The following is an 18,089-nucleotide window of genomic DNA, read 5'->3' on the forward strand; positions in this document are numbered from 1 at the left end:
ATAATCCTCAAACAACCTTAAGGAGAGACAGTCTTTCCTTTTTACAAAGAATGAACCTGAAACGCAGAAGGTTCAGAATACTTCACCTGGTGTCCGCAGTTAATAAGTGACAGGTAAGACAAGAGCCCAGTGCTACCCCCGGCCTAAGCTTTGCCCAATCTACATGCACCTTCCCAGGCCTCTGTGTTGGTTCTGATGCCCACTATGTCACACTTAAGTATGAATTTACAGCCATTTCTCACCCTGGAAGGATGGCTCTCAAACGTTTAGGGTTTCTTCTTCTAATTTACAGTTGGATTTTTGGAAGTATGAAATTCACTAAAAAAATTTTTTCCATTGTGCTTCTGCACTGCTGATAAATTACTGTGATCATTTCATCCAGCATACTCACCTGTAACATTAGCCAAAGACATGCCTTCAGATCCCAGTGTCCAAACTACATCTGTATTTTGAGATCATATTGACGACATGCGAAGGTCAAACATGATAAAATATTATACAAAGATAATGCGAACAGTGGAAGACATGAATTACCCTTAGCTCATGACAGCACTGGCATGCAAAACTTGAAAAGCACATACCAGCTGCCCTTGCTTATTAATACATCAGTACACATGAGGTGCACAGACCCCATGTTAATATGCCTTACCAACCAAAAGAAATACAATACATAATGAAATTTTTTTGAAGAGTTTATGTCTTTGGTATTATCCACTTTGGGATACACTTTTAAAGTTGTGATTGGTAATGGATTGAGGGTAAAACCAAATTCAGGGGCTGATGTTGTGGGGCAGAGGGTTAAGCTGCTGCTTGCAGCATCCCATAATGGAGCGCTGGTTTGAGTCCTGGTTGCTCCATTTCCCATACAGCTTCCTGCTAATGTACCTGGGAAGGCTGTAGAGGCAAATGACCCAATGGCCAGAGCTGAGCTGATCCAAAGCCAGGAGCCAGGAGCTTCTTCCAGGTTTCCCACACGAGTGCAGGGACCCAAGAAGTTGGACCATCTTCTACTGCTTTCTCAGGCCATAGCAGAAAGCTGGATCAGAAGAGGAGCAGCCAGGACTCCAACCAGCACCCATATGGGATGCCGGCACTGCAGGCTGGGGCATTAACCCACTGTGCCACAGCACCAGCTTCACTAATTTTATATCATGTTTTTTGAGTAGCATCACAAAAATTTCATGACTTGCTCCTCTCTGGCCAGGAGGTGACTCACCCTCTTGGTTCAGTGTATGCACCACCTGCTCATTAGGCACTTATCAGCCACCTTGGTTATCAGCTCAAACATCCAGTGCTTGTGATCAAGTAATCCTCATTTTACTTGACAACGTTCCTACAGCTCAAGAGTCGTGATGCCTAAAATTTGGACATGCCAAAAGAAACCATAAAGTGCCTCTTGTAGGTAGAAAGGTGAGTTGATTTCATAAGGAAAGAAAAAAGTCATGGGTGAATACAATACATTAAGATATTTTGAGAGCAACCATAGTCACATAGTCATTCTATTTATTATTAGTTATTGGTGTGAATCTTTTTATTTATTTGTTTGAGAGGTAGAGTTACAGAAAGAAGGAGAGACAGAGAGAAAAGTCTCCCATTCACTGGTTCACTCCTCAAATGACTACAACAGCTAGGGCTAGGCTGATCTGAAGCCAGGATCCAGGAGCCTCTTCCAGGCCTCCCAGGCAGGTGCAGGGGCCCAAGCACTTGAACCATCTTCTACTGCTTTCCCAGGCCATCAACAAGCAGCTGGATTGGAAGCAGAGCATCTGCGACAAGAACAGATGCCTATATGGGATGCCGGTGTGGCACCAGAGGCGGAGGCTTAAGCTACTTTACCACAGCGCTGGCCTTCTATCCATGGTTTTAAACACCCACGGCAAGTCTTAGAACATATACCCCTAAGAATAAGGGGATATGACTGTATTAACAGAAAAGTTAGCAAAGGAATCCAACAATAATTATCTCTTGCTTTTAAGAATAGATCAATAGGCCGGTACCCCGGCTCAATAGGCTAATCCTCCGCCTTGCGGTACCGGCACACCAGGTTCTAGTCCCAGTCGGGGTGCCGGATTCTGTCCTGGTTGCCCCTCTTCCAGGCCAGCTCTCTGCTGTGGCCAGGGAGTGCAGTGGAGGATGGCCCAAGTCCTTGGGCCCTGCACCCCATGGGAGACCAGGAGAAGCACCTGGCTCCTGGCTTCGGATCAGCGCAGTGCACCAGCCGCAGCGCACCAGCTGCAGCGGCCATTGGAGGGTGAACCAATGGCAAAGGAAGACCTTTCTCTCTGTCTCTCTCTCTCACTGTCCCCTCTGCCTGTCAAAAAAAATAAAAAATAAAAGAATAGATCAATAAAGCTAGTAGGAGAGTATTTCTCTTACAAAATAATTTAATTTTCCTGGTATTAAATTGAAGTATGTTTATATTGAATTTGGGGAAGACAAAAAAATAGAAGGGGAGAGTAAAAAAACTGAAAGTTTACGGCAAGAAAATCACAATAGTTTCTAGAGATAAGGGAATTTGTCTAAATTTCATCATCACCCACTAACTGCTCTGTTTGCTAAGAGCCATATCCTAACCAATCCAAAAAATAATAATAATAATAATCAATTCTAGATTACTTTTACATTTATGACTCTCCGAAGTTTAATCCCTACTCATTTTGTTTCAACAGCCTCTAATTAAGCTTTAATACAATAATATCACATTTTGTCAACAGGCATCCCCATTACAAACATAATTCTTTATAACAATAAGAGTAGCAATAACAGGGGCCAGTGTTGTGGCGTAGTGGGTAGCAGAAAATGGCCCAAGTGCTTGGGCACCTGCACCCATGTGGGAGGCCCAGATGAAGCTCCTGGCTCCTGGCTGCAGCCTGGCCTAGCCCTGGCCATTGTGGTCATTTGAGGAGTCAACCAGTGGATGGAAGATCTCTCTCTCTCTCTAGCTCTGCCATTCCAATAAATAAAATAAAACTTAAAAAAAAAAAAAGGTAGCCACCATAACAACTGCCTACATTTACACTTACAGCAAGTGCCCATCACTCAGCCAAGGTGCTTGGTGAGAACTAAATGCAATGATCCAACAGTTCTGAGATCCAGCACTCCCACTATAGATGGTCCCCAACTTAGGATGCTTCAACTGACAATTTTTTAACTTTATGATGCGCATTCAGTGGACACTATGCCTGAAATTTTCAAATTGAATCTTTCCCCAGGCTAGTGCTGTGGGACCAGACCCTCTGTGCAACTCCCAGTCAGCTCGCGGTCACCGGGAAAACCAGTGCTCACCAGTACGCTGTGTTGCTGCAGAACTACAACATGTGGTACATTCAACCCATGTTCAACTTACAAAACCTCTGGGGGAGGAAGGTCACAGCTTCACTGTGAATAGAGGAGCATCTGGGGCCGGCATTGTAGCAGCACGGGTTAAGCTTCCGCCTGCGACACTGGCATCATATATGGGTGCTGATTTGTGTCCAGGACGCTCCATTTTCCATTCAGCTCTCTGCTAATGCTCCTGGGAAAACAGTGGAAGATGGGCCACGTACCTGGGCCCCTTGTACCCATGTGGGAAACCTGGAAGAAGCTCCTGGCTCCTGACTCCTGGCTTGGGCCTGGCCTAGCCCTGGCTGTTGTGGCCATCTGGGGAGTGAACCAGCGAATGAAGATCTCTCTCTCCTTCTGGCTCTGTAACTCTACCACTGAAATCAATCAATCAATCTTTAAAAAATAAATAACCAAAAAAACTTACTGGAAACCTACAATTCAGTTTCTAGGAAACAATAACCCTAATGAATGAGAGTAAAGTCATAAAAAGGCGTTTAAAAAATTGAGGAGCAGCCAGAAATAGATTAAAAAACTACAGCACAGGGAGCCCCCATCACTAGCATATGGAGGAGTCCGGCTGGGTCCAGGCACTCTGCCTCCACAGCCTGCCCCGGTCTAAATCACGATAATCCACTGGCTGAAAATTCCTATCTTAAAGCTCCCACTCATAGAAAAACAATTCATTTTTAATCCAATCATTTCATTCTGCTGGAAATTCCACATGCTAAGTTTTCTTAAAATAAGACTGGGGATGTCTTCCAATTCTATATCCATTTCCACTGTGCAGTCCATAAAGATTTAAAAAAAAGACAAGGAAGGATCATGTGTTGGATTCAACACTCCATGTAGACTAATGATTTAAGGCGCTGCCAAGAACATTTAGCACATTCCAGTCACACATTGTATCAATCTGTTGGTAATGAGAATGAGATAAGGCACAATTACTCCAGCAAAGAGGTCAACAGCAATACTCAACGGCCAAGATATGCTATTACAATTGTCCAAATCATTTTCTTAAAGTTAGAAAGTAGGGGGGTTGAAAATGCCTTAAATTACAGTCAAAGATGTCCCAGTAATTCAATTTTATTAGAGAATGAAGAAGAAATTGTCTTGTGGGTTAAAAATTCCTCTACACCAAAAGATCTAGAACCTCAAAAAATTTGTTAAGAAAGGTGTTAAGATATGAAACAGGATCTCTAAAATATCAAGTTTAATCATTAAAAAGCCAAGTTAATCTGCAAACCTGAAAGTATTACTTATTATTTTTAAATCATTTAATTATACCCTAAAAAAAAATGAAAGCACATTGTTCGTTACACATAAAGCTACGTTGCACAGCTGGCTTATACTTGGTGATTAGAGCTTTGAACAAGGACTCATTCTTGTTCACTTTTTCTCCTTTCTAATTTAAAAAAAAAAAGTACAGACAAGCCTCATCAATCATTAAAGAGGGTCTGGTTCTGATATTATATGAGCTCTGTCAACCTTAATCAAGTTGCTTGCCAGATTGTAGATAAGTAATGACTTGCTTAGGTTCAGCAAGGCCAGAGTTTTCCTTCTGAAGTATATACATCTCCAGTGTGAAAATAAACAGCCTCACACCTCTTGCTGGGAGCTGCTCTCTGCTCTACTCCAACTCAGCTCAAGCCAACAACTTTCAGCTTTAAGGATACCTATTTTCTTTCCTTCTTTTTCAATCTCATCATCAAAACAATTTTTAAACTATTCTATCAGTTAACAATCATTTTAGCTTATACCAAAGTAATGTAAATTAACTCTTTTAAATGCTTTAGCATTAACATTTGTTTTAGCCAACATTAAACATTCACATAAAACCAAAAAGAAACAGCTAAAAGGCAGACCAAAGCAATACTTGAATTAGATTTGCAAGGCTTGAATTCACACTCGCAACTAAAATTGCAAAGCTTGAATTCATATTCTGACATATCCAAGAAGTGAAAAACCAAATTTTATGCCAACATTATGGGTCAAGTTCGGGGAGCAGGGGTCCCATGCAATAACTACTACAATAAAAAACAGCCCATCAGTGTAGATTTCGTTTTCATCTCAACCAAAAGCACAGATGTAAAATGAGCTTTGTGCCTAAAATGTTCTCTCTGCTAATTTCCTCACTTCACATATAATTAGTATGGGCTTTCACACTTCATACTCAGCTGTTAAAGAATTTCTAAGCATCCAAGCATTCTGCCTGCTTTAAAGAAAGGAGTTAGAACCCAGGGGCCTTGTGGCCAGGAAAAGAATGACAAAGTTTTAAAATACAGGATACCATGGGGTCAACTTCATCTTACGCAAAATTCGTTTCAATATTTTCCATGAGGTCAATACAATGCAGAATGCAGATTTTGTGGTTTAAATACATCAAAGATTAAAACAAAAGTCCGAGATTTTAACTGTTTTCACCCCTCCCTAAGCACATCCAACTGTGTAATTATAACCTAAAATATGCCTGATCAGAAAAACTAGTTTCAAGTATCGCCCTTCTCCAACATTCAACCGATTTTAAAGGGCACCTAACTTTGAGCCAGATTAAAACTTTGACAGAACACACCAGTGCTCATTTATCATCCTCATGACTTCTAGTCTCATGAGCATGTTCCCATCTCTAATACTGCTTGTAAGTGGGAAAAAAAAATAAAACCTGTAAAATATTCAGGAAAGTACAAAGGAATCTGCCAAAGTCACTTAAGAAATGACCACCGTCAGAAACAAAAGGAAGGAGAAAAGGATTCTGCACATGGAATAAAGAGATGCACAAGGGGAGAGCTATCAGTGTTGAGAAGGCTACTCCTCTGCAGGGGCCCTGAGCTGGCTGTGCTGGCTCCTCCCATGCCTGTCAGTACATGCAACGCCCAGACTAGGTTAGGACTTTGCTCTCCAATCCCCTGGAGGCACCATTCTTAAGAGTCTGCAGGGCACCCTAACAGACAAGAGCCTGGCTCTGCAAAAGCAATCCTTGCTCCTTTGTCGCCATATTATTTATTGTTAAACTGCCCAAGTACACACACAGCATACATTCACTCTAGGTGAATTAGACACAAAAGACACTAGCATTTCTCAGTGGATTATAAAGAACCTTCACAAACAAATGGAGACTTTGTTTGCCCACTAAATGTCAAAGAATTGTTTTTCCAGAAAATTCACATTTCAACATGGGAAAAAAAAACCTTAAATGCACAAATGAAAAGCTCCAAACTCAGCTTCTCATTCTCAGTGGATGAAGACGGGGGTGCTTGTTGATTTGATTCCATGAATAGGCAAAATATATAACCACAAGTGGAGAATCCTGTACATATGACATATAACTGGCAAAAAAACCCGACAAATCTGGCAATGTGTTCCAGTTTCTGTGCTACAGGGTAAATCATGTCCTTATCTTTTCCCTAATCTGGGAAAAGAAATTAAAAAAAAACCTGTTCCAAAGAAGACTGGATGCATCAGCCTGGACTTGCTAAGATTCACATTTAGAAATCCCCTATGGGAGTTAGCTCCAAGTCTCCTCGTAATATTAGTAATAAGCACTCAATCAAATCCCTGAGCTAAAATTTATCTAATGCCGCAAAACACTGATATCAACTCTCTGCAAGAGCTCTATTGCATGATTAAAAACCCCAGTGCGGCTGCTGTCATAGTAACAAATATGAAATTATTGTAAAACCTAACCGCCATGACAACACAACCGTATCCTCCAACACAAAAGAAATAACAAATAATGGCAACTATGTTTGCTAGCCTAATAGGAGACCACAGTTAATAATCAGTCTTTAATGACTCAATTTTGGCTTTAGTTAGCCATGGGATTAAAAAATAAAACCTTTTAGCTATAAAATATACGATGAACGTTATATAAAAGACCCATATAGGTCTACAGTCAAAACATGACTATTGAAATTTCTCTTAGGAGAGAAATCCAACTAAAATACAAAATAATTTAAAACATGGAGCTTAGAATTAGGAACTTGGGATAGAAGTTTGATCTGTTTGTTTTTGTTGTAAGCTCAAGAAGGGCTTGTACAATAAAAATGTGCCTAATTTAGCTTCAGATTGGCCCCACTCCGGCCGTTGCAGCCATTTGGGGAATGAACCAACGGATGGAAGATATCTGTCTCTCCATCTCTCTCTGTAACTCTGGCTTTCAAATCAATAAATCTTTAAAAGATAAACATATATATATATATACATATATATTATAAAGTAGAGGTATAAATTTAGAATTAGGTTTAAAATACACTTTCACCCACCAGAACCATCACAGCACAACCTTGCTATAATTTTCTTCAATGTAGAACAAAACCTACTATTTCATTTTGGATGAACACTTAAGATTTAATGGAAGAAACACTAAAATGGCCTCATTTTAAAACAAGGAATATGCACTCTGGGATAAATCACAGGCACAACACAGAAGTGGGACTTCCAGGTGGCTCCACGCTGAAATTCAATAGTCTACGAAGAACCATAAAACCATCTCCTCAGGATCCAGCAGCCCCAACTCTATGGTTAAGTCACCAAACTGAAACCTTGGTATGTGAGTATTCCTTCAATCATGGCCATATATGAAAGTCCAATTTCACAGGACGAAATGAGAAGGAGAACCTAATTCAAAGCAAAGTGCTTTGACTGGGAGTCTCATTTTTTTTTTTTTTTTTACTGCTGTTTTATGCGGAAGACTAAAGAGCACCCTTCGAGCACCCTTCCTGCAAAGCTGTACTGTCACACACCTGACCACCTGTGGTCATTTTATAAGCCAATCATCAGAAGTTTTCAGTGTATGTCATGCTATGTAAATCAAGCCAAATAACGAGGATTCCTCCCAACCAGCACAGGGGGAGCAACATTTTGAATTACTGGAAGGGAGGTGAGTGATAAACAGTTTGTTTGAGAGGAAACCATGCTCCCTGACTAATTCCCGTAGCCTGCTATTCACTGTGTTGTTATTTTGTCATATGGAGGCCTTGGGGCCAAAACCATGAAAAGCAGCCAAAATCGATGGGCAAGAAACAGCTCTTCTCCCCAACTTATGATACTATTTTTCTTTTCACTGGAATAAAAGAGGCTGCCAAGTTCTGATGTCACTATAGTAATTTCACGGCCTGATAAAAGTAGTATTTTATCCATTAAACATGCATTCCCCTTGCCAATTTTACTTCCAACCTGACAATGTGCAGAATTACCAACTGAATAAATATCAAATTATAGTAAAACAGAGAATACTAATTATTTTATTCTGATACCATAAAAAGCCAGTAACTGTCAGAAATTTCCATGAGGCAGAAGCCAGAATTTACGTTTTGTCCCTAAACACCCAGAACTCCTGTAACACTAAGTACTTAAAACACAGACAACGCATGACATCAGCTCCAAATGATATTGCTCAGAACAAAAATACACATTTTAAATATATAAAATTGTTAAAATATTCAAAATATTTGGCAACCATTCCAGTAATAATGTGAAAACAGATGTCCTAGTATCTTCAACATGTAACTCTTTTTTTCTCTAAAGCTTTCTTTGGTCTTCATTATTTGAAGTATCTCTCCCTGAACTTGACACTCAGAGTCACTGATTTCTGTGTGCTGAAGTCATTCCCGGATCTGGAAAACATAAAGACATTGAGCATCTTGCTGTTCAGGTGCTCCACCCAGCTCTCAATATCACTTGGGAACTTGCTCGGGAGAATCTCCCTCAGACCCGCAGAATCCGAATCTGCAGGCTAACAGCACCGTCCAACCCCCACCACCCCTGCCAAGAAATTCAAATACACATTAATGCTGTGCAGGACATCTGAGCACTTGGTGTTCGTTAGGCAGAGGGCGGGGTGGGGCGAGGGGGAATCAGGCTGTCTGTTCTCAGGAGTAAGAGAATGACGTACACGATTATCAAACTGTGTCCGTGCCATGAGAGACACGTTCCCAGGCTGCAGGAGAGAGCGTGGAATATTCAGGAATGCAGAGCAGCGAAGGACAGCAGAGGCATCAAGAAGGGGAATGACTCTGAGACTGCACGAGAAACCTGAGCTCTTCATCAGTGAGCAGCTCAGGGACTCTGAGGAGCTTCAAGGGCAGCAGTGAGAGGACCAATATGTTCAGGAAGATTACTCCGGCAAAATGTACAAAAGTGAATGATTTGGGGGGGGGGGGTGAGTTAGTGACAGTCTCAGCAGCAGTCACAAAGGCATCTCCTCTTGGCCCTCTCCCAGTTTTTGGAAAGGGGGGCAGAGGATAAGGCAATGGTTACAGACAATAGGACAGGAGACCTGCTGATGGGTTACGGGGGATGGCAGAGAGGGGATTTATGTGCATATATAAACACACAGCAGGAAAAACTCTGTAGACCTTTCTTCTTCATAAAATAGAGAAAATCTTACTTTGGTGATTCAGGATTTCACAATCCCCTCAGCAATTCTAAATATAAAATATTTACACAAAATACTATACAGAACAAAGATGTGCACATCATTGGATTAAGTATCTGTGGAGCCCAGAAAATATCCTGAATACAATTTTGTTGCTTGGATAATTCACCACATGAGTTATATCTCTCCTTTGAAATTCACGTTTAGAGAGGTTTGGAAGAAGAGAGATAAGCAGAGCACTGACCAATTTTTATTTGATATCTAATATAGGACTGAATATGCATAACTGGGCCAAGAGACAGTTTCAAGTAAATTCTCAGAGGTGTATCTACGTATACAAAAAGTTTGCAAATACTATACTTGTAAAGTATCATCGTATCATCACATGCTTAGAATACTGGGAAAGTTCCTATGTTCTCTTTAAGCGGGAGACTACTGGACACTGACTAGTGATAACTAAGGATTACATTCAAAGTGAAAGACACCGGTAGGCAGAGGCAGTGTCAACTTTCCACTGGGGTTGGTTTGAAAACATGTATTTCTCCAAAGGCTGTGTGGAACTTGAACACGTTTTCTCCCTCCAAAGTCACGTCAGTGGTAGGTGTGTGGCTGAGCCTCACCATAAAACCCTCTGTCAAGGAGCCTTAGTAATACAGAGGCCTTTGGGGTCATGTAGCCCAACCTCTCACTCAAGGAAGAGATGGTCTCCACGCCACCCTTTGCAAACTGCACAGAACATGGATAAGTGATAAGAAGCTCCTGCACTCTCAAAATAAGCTTTTCACATTCTTTTGAAACATAATCCACGCCTTTGCATGCCCCCCCAAGACATATGATGAATGGGGTATCGCTATTTCAGCTCATCCCCACCTCCCTCCCTGATGCAATCCTGGCCTCTGATGGTCTGACTTAGGAAGAGAGAGAGACAAGGGGGCCCCCTGGAGACCTGGAGAAACGCTCCCTGCACATGGCTGTCTGTACAGAATGAGCCTGTCATGGTGCTGTGTGCATGGTAAGATTTACTAAAATTGCAAATGCTGAAAAACGCAGTGTCTCCTGAGAGCACAATGGCTGGTGGTGAAGCCCAACACTCAGGAAGTCCTCAATCAAACACTTCCAATCACAGACATCCAAGCATTCACCTCGCCCTAGCTCCCCTCAATTCAAAAGCTTCTGACTCACCTGTACCATCTTGCATTCGTGCCTCTCTGCTTGTGACATAAATTTTATTTACATATTAGGAATTCCAAAATACAAACAGAAACTCAATATATAAGGCACCAGCTGACAGCAACTGTGAATAAGATGAGTAACCAACATGTCTTCCCGATCGAAGGATTCAGTCCTATTTTCCAATATCTTCCTAGATTATAACATATTAGCTCCATTTTCTTCTGTTTTTGGTAGGCAACTTATTTTTCCTGAGAAAAATACTGTGTTTTTCATTTTAAACTCAAAAAAACGAATGGTGGGCTGGTGGTCACATCTACACAATTTTAAGTATTGACAATGGTATTTAATCTTAAACATGAAGAATATAACCTACTCTAGGCAAAGTCTTTTCCCCTATTTTGAGGAACAAACATAGAAAACATGAATGCATTTACCAAAGTATTAGGTTTATGGAACTCCAACTGAATTCTTTTACCTTCCACCCAGTTTTATCTATGAAAATGAAGCCATGGTCATTTTTCTAAGATAGCCCCTGGGATCTGATTTTCTAAAAATTTAGGAAGAGTATTGTTATTTTCTTTCCCCGATGATAAACATGCCAATAAAAGGAACTACTATTAATTCAAAAACACACAAGACTCTGAAACAATTGAAAAAACATGAATTCATACCGTATACAATAACACAGGTCAATCTCGCAGACAACGAGCAGGACAAGAAACCAGGCGCAAGGGCACATGTGCTATGGGTCTACTTTTATAAAGCCCAAGAATAGGCGCAACTAGACTATTGCTAGCCCAGTCCCCAGTGCTGCTGCAAGGAGAGAGGGCTGCCTAGTAAGGGCAGCTCACGCAGCCTCCCAGGTGAAGGAAATGCGCCCTCTCTTGAGTAAGGATTATCACAGGTGTGTGCAATTGTTACAGTTTACTAGCTGTTCACTTCATGCACATTAGCTGTACAATGTATGCATTACATTATACTTCCCTGGGGGGAAAATGCAAGATTGTTTCCAAGTCTCTTCTCCATTTCCACTGCAAATTTAAGAAAACTGTAACGTGGTAAGGCTATAGCAACTACATTTAGCTAAACTAACTTCCAAGAACTCCTCATTTTTTAGTACTTCAAACAATAACTCTGGATCAAAGTAATACACTAACAAGTATAGGAGGAGGAATTAATAATTTAAAAAAAAAAAACAGCTAACGTTTACAGAGGTTTGACTACAAGCCAAGTGCTTTACTTTCACTATCTCATTTAATCCCCACAACAGTAGTAACAGACACTATTGTTATCATCCCCAATTTACAGATGAAGAATCCAAGGTTTAGGTCAAGATCATTGCCCAACCTCAAATGAGTAAGAAGTGAGCTGGTCTATAACAGGAACAGACCAAAAAAGCAAGTTCTTCTTAATTCTCCATTTATGTTGGGTAATATAAAACAATTTAACCACACAGTTCTAGGCATCAAAACATCGACAGAATATGTAACCTAACTAAGCTCAATAACATAACCAGTATTTTTTCTCTTGAGATTAAAAGGCCTGTCATTTGCTCTCAAGAATTGAGATTCTCTACTCATATTCCAACTGATTTACTGTAGAACACAATGTTCTTTGGGATAATGTTTTATTATCTCTGGCCACCAAAATACATCACACTGCAAAGTGACTAAACAACCATGAACCCAGACAGGCACAATGCTAACTTCTGTGTTTACTCCAATTCATTCAAGAGCTCTTTCAATTTGGCCATACTAGTAGGAGGCATGCCTTGGATTCAGGTGGAAAAGAATTCAATCTGTTATCAAAAAGACTTCCCTATTTTCTAAACACATTGTATTGGGAGGAGGACTGGGTACAGGACTAGGTGGGAATAGGATGAAAAGAACTGGACACTTAATACAGCACGATTTTAGTCAGGGATGAAATATATCTAATTAACCATCAAACACGCTGCTGTACTCTGCATTAATTGCAAACTACTGGTATTCACATCCCCGGAAGATGAAAACCAATCATCGACCCCAGCTTCGAATCAGAGCCAGTCTTCCTGAAAAAATACGCAAGAGACAACTGAGATAATATTCTGAAAAATGTTGGTGTCCAAAAACTATTCAGAGCAGGGGAGGAGGGACAGTCATGTTTCTCAAAATCTTCTGCTCCAAAGATTTTACAGTATGTTTTAGTAGATGTGTTTTCACTTACTTGGGGCTGCTAGCAAGTCTGCAGAGCAATGCCTCAAAAGCATGAGAAATCAGATAGAATTCTTTAAAAAGACAACAGAAAAGGGGGCTATGCCTTAAATGAATTTAAATGCTATCATAATGTAACAAAAACACGATAAAATCATATCAAAACAAAAGCATAAACCAAAACACGCCTATCCAAACAAGCATTTCATCTACGCAAAACAATTTGCTCCACATAAAAGTCTTGACTTTTGCTCTCACTTCATAAAGTTATTAAAACAATACATCAGCCCTTCCAGGCAAGACCAAACTGTAGCACAATTTTACATATTTATCAGAAGATCATTCAAAGAAAACTCACCAAGTCTGCAACGTGTATATGCTTGTGCTTCGGGAGGAGAGCAGCGAAGAGACTCCCTCTGCTTACACTGGAGTTCACTTCAGTGCTTAAAAACACATCCCCCCACTGCCACTCGTAATAAAGTCTGGACCAGGGATCGGCCCTGGGCTTGGGTTTTCTCTTACAAGATAAGCTGTTAAGTCATGCCTTGATTTTAGATCTGCTAACATATGGAGTCTTCTAATACAGCCTGCTCTCCGCCCCCTGCCCCGGAGCCCCCTCCCCCATCACCACTGGGCTCACTCCCTCTACACACACACACACACACACACTCATACAAAAAAGGCACTGCAGGGCAGAAATTCCTCAGGTGCTCGCTAATGGAATTCCCAGGGTCTTGGAGCCGCTTCGGGGATCAAGAGATCTCATAGCCCCTGCTGGGGTAAGGAGCAGCGAGTCTGTTCCATTTAATCAAATACAGAATGAATTTTCAGCTCTATTCACTAGCTTGTCTCCAGGGCTCTCAAAAGGCACCAGGCAGCTAGAATCACACACATGTGGCTCTTTTAGGCAAGTATAATTAGTTTGATTTTAAAAAGCCACATTAATAATATCACCTCAGGACCATTATCCAGGGGACAGATGACAATGATACTGTATGTTTTAAGCCTGACAATGGGGAAAAGAGTGCAAACAATGAGGGAAAACTTGAAGGATTAAAGAAAAGAAAAACCAACAAACCAGTTTTTCCTTTAATTGTAATCCAATATTTTTAAAGTGACATTAAGTCACTTAAGTCTGCAAAGCATCCCGTAATTTTAATGGGGAAAAAAAAAATCAAGAAAAGCCCTCCTCTCCATACTCCTGTGAGTTTGTGTCAAACACCCAACAAAAATCCATCACACGGAATGCTCACATACAACATAAAAATTTAAATAAAAACAATAAAACAATCTCTAATTCAATCCAAGCTAACAAGACTTGAGAAAAGCACCAAAGTGGGGTGGGGGAGTGGCATACTATAAAAGCAAAATCCTCCAAAACAATACATTTAGCAACCAGACCCCAAATTTCACCTCTAATCTAATTAGTTTGTATTATACAGAAAGATCATTTATCTAAAGAAAGGCTACCTGGTGGGCTCCTCATCTATGTGTTGTCTTCTCTGTACCTTGACATAGTCTCAATGGTAATCACACGGGTTTACACATTAAAACAACAAAATTCTCAACTCACTATCTTTTACTTCCACCCCCTCCCTAATTTCAATATGATGTATCATTCCTGAAATCCTTTCCCTAGCATTTTATTGAGAAACCACCACCAATTTTTAGTCTAAATGCTCACAAATGAAACATTCCTAGAAGAAAAATTTTACTTTCACTTGTATTTTGGCAAAACCATAAATGAAGTCCTCCCGAGAGTCATAAAAGCACAGAACAACGTGAGAAAAGAAGAGACTTCGCATGACAACTGGTCATTAAATTGTACCTGACCTCTCGAGAGCAAAGACCTATGACAGAAGTTCCTATCCCTACACACTGCAAGGCTCTGAATACACCTGGGGTGTGGTGGAGGCGAAACCTATCTTTAAGCGACCTTAATTCCTTCCATGCACCTGCCAAGAGTAAGCAGGGTTTGGAAGCCAACTGACACAAGTTAGATCGGTTGCTCCAAGTCCTCAGGATTCTCTGCACTTCTGGGCTGGAGAGTCAGGGCTGTTGAAGTACTTTAAACAGAAGAGGTAGAAGAGAACCCACAGCAATCAATCAAAGCATCCCAAGTGAGCCACTACACAAACAATAGCACAGTACCTCTGGTAACTGATTTTCCTGGTTGACTAAACTATTCAAACAAAGACAGATTTTCCAAATACTATATCCGAGTTTTTGCATGAAAGTTAAACAATGTACACTAGTGGTTTTTTTTAATAGAAATATAAATGTTTCTGCTCTACACAGTGCCAAACACACACCCAGGGCACGTCTTTACAAAATGAAACAGGTTTTCTCCATCCTTCTCATGTAACTTGAGGTATGTGGCAGTTTATTTCAACATGTGCATAACAGAAACTACAGTATTTGGTGCCTCTCCGGGTGCCTAGGAGTGCTTTTTTTAGTTAAGCGCCAATTTTAAATTTCCAGAAATTTTTGGAAGGTTTTCCTTTCATCTTATCCTAACAGTTGAACGACCCTCACTTTCAGCTAAAACTGAGACTCCCAAGAAAAAGGCTATAAAATGTAATCAGATGTCTAGAATGATTACTAAGAACAAACGCACCTCCCTCTCCAGCCGGGTCCCACCTTCTTGCGGACACTGGTCATCAGCTATGCCAAATGTCAGATGGGATCAGGGAAGCCAGGAACCAGAATTCACTGCCTTTCCATCCTGACTGGCACTGGCCTGAGAACAAAGTCTCATTTTACCTCTTAGTCCGACCCCCTGTTTGCCAAGGTATCTGATTTAAGACACAAAGGCTGGCTTTCTGTTCCTGAGGTGCCCCGAACTCCAGATCCCAACGGGAAAGCAGCCTGGCCTCAAAGCACCTGCCACCCTCTGCGGTGGCCAGCAGGAAAGGCAAGCATTCCACCTGATGTGGTGGTGCGAGGGGGAACAATGAAGGGAAGGGCACGGGAGTCTACCCTCCTCGGTGATTTATTACTGAAATTCTTAGATGCACAGAGAAGGCAACAAAGGTCTGCGAGCTGCAGACTGCAATAAATAGCGCGCCGTAATGTATTTAGCAAATGATAAAGCAACCCACAGAAAGCTTTACAGAGGAGACGGAAAAATACACTCCCTGGGGCTGGGAAGTCTCAGAGTCTGTGAGGGCAGAGAAAGATACATTGTGCAGGAAATTTCCCTTGCTTCTCCCCGCACATAAATCACTGTCTCCCGCGGGCGCTCTGCGGGATGGAGGCTGGGAGCGCCGAGGGACCCCGCTCCCTCGGGAAAACGCGCCGGCGCCCCCGCTCCGCCTCACCTGCCCCAGCGGACCGCGCGCTGACACCTCACCCCGCCGCCTCCCGCGAGGTGGCTCCCAGTCTCCAGCACACGGGCCGCCGGGCATCCGTCAGCTGCGCTCCCAGGTCCCGCACGCAGCCAGGGACCCCCACGCCCGCGCCGCGTGGCCCCCAGGCCCCATCTCCCCCGGCCGCCCCTCCCTCCGACCCTGCTGCGGGACCCACTCCCCCGCACCTCTCCGCGGCGCAGACTAAGCCCCCAGACCTCCTGCGCGGCAGCCGGCTCCGAAAGCCACCCCCAGGTCATCCCCCAGCGCGCTGGCGGCGGCTGCGATCCGGCCGGGCCCCTCCATGCACCGGGCAGGGCAGCAGGAGGGCGCGGCGCCTCACACGCCGGGGCGGGGGCGCTGGGGCGGGCGCCGGGTCCCGGGTCTCCTCACGCCGAGCCGCGCGAGCCGGGCTCCCTGGCTCAGGGGAGGGGAGCTGGGGGCGGAGTCGCCGGGGCGCGCCCCCGAGCCGCGCTCCTCCCCGCCGAGGCGCGCGGGCGCGGGGCCGGCGAGGAGCACGCGAGCGGCGGGAGGAGGGGAGCGGGCAGAGGTAGGGGCAGAGGCGGAGGCGGGCCGTGGAGGCCGCCGCTCCCCGCCGGCCCGCGCCCCGCCGGAGGGTGCGCGCGCAGCCTGCCAGATCAGCGGCGGGGGATGGGCCGTACCAATCAGTCTGGTGGGGGTGGGCGTGCTGCGCAGCACCAGTTCTCCTCTACCCACCCGCCTGCTCCACCAGCAGTCCGCCCAGGAGAGCACAGAAGGGGCTGTCCATTGGTGCCGGTCAGTTGAAGACGAGTTGCTTGAGCGAGGCACGGGGATTCCCATAACGCGTGCACTCGCTACCCCCCCTCACCTTTGCTTCCCCGCGACAGGCGGCATTTCTGGCTGGTACACAAATGGTCCGCAGGTTGCCCCGAGGCCCCGCCCAGGCCCCGCCCTGCCTCCCTCTGCCCCGCCCCCGGATCCTTGGCGCAGCTAACTCGTGCGTCCCTGCTCTGCGCTCTTACCTGGTGTCTGTCAGTCCTGTGGCTCAGGCACACCGTTCCTAAACCTTTTCACCCATTCCACGTTTACTTTCTTAAACGGATTCGTCTACGTCCTGAACCCACCCCCTACCTCACATGCAAGGGAGCAGGTAGCAAACTCTCAGAGGCCGGGAGAGGGTCAGTGTGCCCTGATGAAATCAGCGTGGCCTTTGGCCCAGAATCTTCCCAAGGAGTCCGTTGGACCTGCCCCCGGGTCACTTGATTTCTCTGAACTTCAGTTGTCCAAGTAGAAAAAGGGAAAGATAATTTCTATTATACGGTTGCCGTGGAGAATATATATGATGCTTGGTGAAAAACACCTGCCACTCAGGATTTGAGGATTGTAACTTCTGTATTATTATTATTATTATTACTAGTTCATTATTTTACCACTGTGATAATTACAATTTGTTTAACTGCAATAGGAACTCTAATAATACTTGAAGCTCAAAAACACACAGTTCTGAACTTGAGAAATATCCCAGCTCCTCACCCCTGCCTTCTTGCTTCGATTTTAAAGAGCAATGCTTTGGAAGTGTGATATTGTTCGTACAGTTTAGTTTTCTCCTTTAGATAGGTCAGGGTCTTTGCGAAAGCCCCTAGTAAGAAAATCGGTGTTTTGTTTTGTTTTGTACTTATTTGGACCATGAATCTATGT

At 43.3% G+C, this 18,089-nt stretch overlaps 1 protein-coding gene across 12 annotated transcripts in view; it reads right to left on the reverse strand.

Annotated features, from left to right (window-relative positions):
• CDON (cell adhesion associated, oncogene regulated) overlaps nt 1-17,279 on the reverse strand; it is a 111,945-nt gene extending 94,666 nt beyond the window's left edge. For 6 of the 12 annotated variants that reach the window (XR_009866421.1, XR_009866423.1, XR_009866422.1 and 3 more), the window contains exon 1: nt 16,598-16,718. The gene's annotated coding sequence lies outside the window, so the exon portion shown is untranslated. Of the gene's footprint in view, nt 1-13,420; nt 13,547-15,679; nt 15,803-16,597; nt 16,729-17,126; nt 17,185-17,259 lie in introns of those variants that run through there. The other 6 variants (XM_062197307.1, XM_062197310.1, XM_062197309.1 and 3 more) reach the window with 6 other exon arrangements.
• Nucleotides 17,280-18,089: the final 810 nt, after the last annotated feature.

Source organism: Lepus europaeus, chromosome 7, assembly GCF_033115175.1.
Source record: "Lepus europaeus isolate LE1 chromosome 7, mLepTim1.pri, whole genome shotgun sequence".
NCBI lineage: Eukaryota > Metazoa > Chordata > Mammalia > Lagomorpha > Leporidae > Lepus > Lepus europaeus.